The following is a 5,069-nucleotide window of genomic DNA, read 5'->3' as shown; positions in this document are numbered from 1 at the left end:
AACCCATGTTACTCAGATCAGTACAATAGCTAGCATGGCATCCCACATAGATTTCTGATCGCCACCTGTTTAATTGCCCCCCCTTAGAGACTACCAACAATGATTAGTAGATGATAGACCTGGAAAAAGTCAGTTTTGAACCACGCCCTCTGTCTTCTGTGTGTTATGTGTCTCTTGTTGACAAGATGATGGCAAGTGTCAGCTTGCTTTACTCCTTCACTTTTAGTCTATTCTTAGAAATTATGTTGTTTTAGGAATTCTTTTTCTTAAGATTTTTATTTTTATTGCAAACTCAGATATACAGAGAGGAAGATCTTCTAAACAATGATTCAGTCTTCAAGTGACCACAATGGCCAGTGCTGTACCAATCTAAAGCCAGGAGCCAGGAGCCTCCTCCATGTCTCCCACATGGATGCAGGGTCCCAAGGCACTGGGCTATTCTCAACTGCTTTCCCAGGCCACAAGCAAGGAGCTGGATGGGAAGCAGGGCTGCCGGGATTAGAACCGGTACCCGTATGGCATCCTGGTGTGTTCAAGATGAGAACTTTAACTGCTAGGCCACCATGCCGGGCCCTATTTTAGGTACAAAAGATTCCTAATGCCTTCCTCCAGCACATTGTCATAGTTACAACACTATAGTTCAATCTATCCAGAGAAGTTCAATTCAACATTTTGTATCTCCATACTCTCAGTCTGAATGTGTTAGATATAAACTGTGCTGGCTCAACCTTCTTTGAGTTCTGGGTAGTCACTGCTACTCCAATGTGCAACTCAAAGGCAGCATAAACACAGGGAACAGACTTCTCCAAAGGACAAAATGCAAGATCACAAGCAAATACACCCATAGAGAGTGTGACAGCTTCCTAAGCACTTGGGAAATTATCTTGTTTGTTGTTGTTGTTGTTGTTGTGGTTTTTTTGCCAAGCCACTAGCAAAAATTACATTTGAAGCAGAGCAGTGGGGACATAAACCAGCACATACATAGGATGCTAGAGTCATAGGGGGGAAATGTCATCAGCATCTTGGCCTCTCCTCAACTTCTGATCCAGTTTTGTGCTAAGGTGCACCTGGAAGGTAGCAAGCAATGGGTTCAGCTTGAGTTCCTGATTAAGTTGCTAGCTTTGGGCTCCAGCCTGGCACAGCCCTGGCTGTTTCAGTGATTCCAAATATGAGCCAGTGTATAGTATATTCTCTCTCTAGCTCTTTCTCTCTCTCTCTTTGTTGTCTCCCTCCCTCCCTCTCAATTTGAATTTTAAAATTTTCCAACACAGTAAATGTTTACAAGCATTAAATATTTGTGATACCTATTGTTTCATTCAGTCCCCATGCAAGACAATTACATTTATGATAAGGAATAAGGTAATCAATAACAGGCACATTTATTGTCATCTGGTCATTTAATTTGTCTTTCCACATGTGTTATATTATTTACTGACTAAAAAATTACCATGAAACTTGGGTTATTTTTCCCTTAAATTACAGAGCAGAAACTGAAGGTAAGACAGAACAAAATCACCATCTTATAGCCATACAGCCAAGAAAGTGTCAGAGAACGAATTCAAACCCACAAACGAAAGCTATCTAAACTTGTCTGAGCTACTGCTATAGGAGCCTAAAACATGGTGATATTGTTAACCAAAGTAATAATTATTGGAGCTGATGCAATTCTCTAGAAATTTTTTACTAAACTACCTGAGAATCTATAGCTAGGTTATAGAATCCAGGTCTATATTCTCCTCCTAATCCAGGTATGATCAATATAATGTGTACTGCTAAAAGCTGTAATTTCCCATTTAACACGGCTTTTGTAAATGAAGGTATGATGCCTGAAAGGATCATACTCAAAGTTCTCTAATGATGAGTGTGCCTTGTGCAAGTCAATGTAGAGATCAAATCTATTAGCAATAGTAATAATAATAAGGTAAAAATAAATAAAACTTAAGTTCATTTGCATAAACAATATTCCCTTTAGAATCTTCTTAGAATTTTTTTTTGTTGAAAGAAGCACTTTCATGGCCACTGCTGTCTCTTACTGTGCTACTTTAATAAAACTACAAGGAAACTTTGGGCTCCCGCAACTCTCTTTTTGATTCTGGACACTAGGTTAATTAAATGCAATAAAATTTTGTCTTGTATGGAGCTCAGTCTGAATGAAGGATGAGAGCTTAAAAACCTCTAAGTTCTGCCTCACTACATTCATAGAGTGTAGCAGAATAGAACACATGAACAGCAGCTTTTTTTTTTTTTTATCTTATGGCTTTTAAGATTGGAATTCTAAAGTCCAAGTGCTGGCAGAGCCATGCTGTTGCCTAGGGGGAAACCGCTGATGCCTTCTAGAACCTGCTGTGTCTCTTGAGCTGCCTTGCAAGTGGCAGATTCACCACAGTATGCCGCCATATCACATAGTCTTCCACTCTGCACCTGTGAGTCCTTTGCTCTTTTATTGAGAGGCTCAATTGTTGGATTTAGGCCTATGCTAAACTGAAAGCATTTCATCTCAAGATATTCAATGACACTGAGAGAAATTCATCTTAATATTGTAGAGGGTACAGAAAGAGTAAAGCAAGTTCTACAAGGATGCCATTGACAACTTTCCAGTGGGTCTTCTTATGAAGAGTCTTAGGTTAAACAAAACAATTGGAAAGCTAAACTCGGAAGCAGCACTGGTTATAACGAACTGGTTCCCAGGTTGTCACTCTTAACCACTATTTCCCGAGTTAAAGTTAAGATAGGCAAGAAACATACTTTGAAATGCATGCAGATTAAGTAAATATAAATTTGTGAAAGTAACCTCATGAAGAATGTAAGATTCTCCTCTGATTTTTTAGTGACTACATCAAGCAGTGACTAGTTACAGGAAATAGGTTTGCCTCTATGTACTGAAGAGTATTTAAGAGCATATGTTGTTAACCAGTCATTTTTCTTTTTTAAAGATTTATTTATTTTCATTGGAAAGGCAGATTTACAAAGAAGAGAGAGAGAAAAAAAAGACATTTGATCTGCTGGTTCACTGCACAAATGGCCACAAAAGCTGGAGCTGTTCCAAAGCAATCTGTAGACTCCTCCAGGTCTGCTGTGCAGGTACAATGTCCCAAATCATTGGGCTGTCCTGCACTGCTTTCCCAGACCACACACAGGGAGCTGAAAAGAAAGTGGAGCAGCCGGGACAGGAACTGGCATCCATATGGGATCCCAGCAAGGATTAAGCAACTGGGCCATCATGCACTGAGTAGCTATAAAGCATATTAAGTCAGGGTAAGTGGTCATCTGGCTTTATTAGAAGACATTGAATTTGTCTCCCACAGGAACACCTTTTACAGCACAGGCTCTGGTGATGATGCTCAAGACTTAAGTCCGGGTCAGGAAATCAGTAGCCATCACACAGCCCCGAGATGACTCTGACCCCTGAATGTCATGTCTTCTGAAACAGAGCTTCCTAATTGAGAGGTTGTGGCACCACAGGTCCAATCGCAGGTGTTTCCAATGGTGTTCAGCAGGAGAAAGACCTGTAGCATCTTCCTGGCATACAGGCTGTATAGCAGCCCTGGCTTAATCATCCCTGTGCTGTGTGGTCGATTATTGCTAGAAGGCTCTTTGGACAGCTGGAGGGCTTGGGTTGACCTGCCTGAGACCCTGGGGTGCTCAAGCACTTGTGATAAGATGGGCCTGTGAATGGGGCTGGGCTTCAACAGTCTGGAAATGAGGTCTCTTGCTCCTTTGGTTCCAAGGTTAGGGAATGTGAATTCAAACTGTGATGCTCGTCTGTAGGTCTCATGGTATCTGTTGGCCTCAGAGACTTTGCAATTAAAAACCGGTAGCACAGGACTCCCAGGCTCCAGAGGTCTGCTTATTCCTCACTCCTGGGGCCTTCAGTAATCTCGGGGGCAGGTAGTCCAGCATCTCACACAGGGTGGTCCTCCAGGAAGATGACACATGCATAGACCACCCAAAGTCAGCTCTCCAGAAGCAGGTTTAGTATCTACATGAATAACTCTATTTGCAATTTCTGTATGACAGGGCATTTGCCAACTGGTGATATAGAGAGCAGTTCTCTGCTTATCAATCTTGGAAAGCCTCTAGAGCTCTCCACCGACAATCCCAAGCAGCTCATACTCTAGGATGCCACACAAGTGGCACCACAGAAATAGCGTTAGAGTCAGAGAATATTACCTGCCGTAGATGTGACTGGATCTCTACTTCCCTCTTGAGCTGATGGTCCACACCAGCTTTCTCCAACTGGATTTTAAACAATGCATTCAGGTCCAGGATAAACATCCTTTGATTCTCTCTTGCAAATAACCATTACTAAATTGCCTCTTGCCCAGGTGGCGCCTGATGTCAAAACCATTCAAGTTCCACTGCCTTTTTTGAGGTTTTTATTTTTGATGGCTTGCTAACAGGCCCTCTTCAGGATTAGTTTTGGAGGCCGAGGGCTGGGGTTGTGCTCACTTGGTGATTTGGAGACAGGGAAAGACCACAGCAGTCAAAGCACAGACTTCTGAGGGCCCCGAGCTTCTGCACATGATCAGGGACCCGATGGGGGAGTTTGAAGAGCACAAGGCATTCCTTCTCTTGCAGTCAGGGATGGTGAGTTAGGGGACATGTTCGGGCTGTCTCCAAACATCATGGTCTTAATAAGTCCTGACATGCTGTTTCTCCTGGCTAATTCCATGATGCTGGTAGACTACTCCCCAGCTGTCTTAAGGAAGTGATGAACCACCTTTGAGTTCCTTGAATGGAATCAAAGAAATCAATCTGCAAGTCAACTTTGTGTGTGACTGCCTTCATATATGACCCCAAAACATAACTTTCATTGAAATAATTTACAAGTGTTCCTTTTGCCCCCTATTGTAAAACAGTTTGGATACCATTAGAACAGATTTTGTCTTCTGTGGAATTCTTCTACAAATCTATAAGAAACTCATGTACTTCTCTTAGTCTTTAGTAGACTTATTAAGCACTTTCCACTTCGCTTGGAAGTCTGTCTATCTAGCTTCTGTATTTAGGAAAGCAAGTTTGGTAAACAATATTTTGTTAAAACACTAATGTCGTAGATGACACATTTTTTT

At 41.8% G+C, this 5,069-nt stretch overlaps 1 pseudogene; it reads right to left on the bottom strand.

Moving 5' to 3' along the window:
* Nucleotides 1-3,377: 3,377 nt before the first annotated feature.
* On the bottom strand, nucleotides 3,378-4,444 carry LOC121156186 (annotated as a pseudogene).
* Nucleotides 4,445-5,069: the final 625 nt, after the last annotated feature.

The sequence above is a fragment of the Ochotona curzoniae genome, unplaced genomic scaffold (assembly GCF_017591425.1).
Source record: "Ochotona curzoniae isolate NIBS_2020 unplaced genomic scaffold, NIBS_Ocur_1.0 contig_3297, whole genome shotgun sequence".
Taxonomy (NCBI): Eukaryota; Metazoa; Chordata; class Mammalia; order Lagomorpha; family Ochotonidae; genus Ochotona; species Ochotona curzoniae.
Note: the sequence above shows the minus strand (reverse complement) of the source record. Positions and strands in the feature narration are given on the sequence as shown.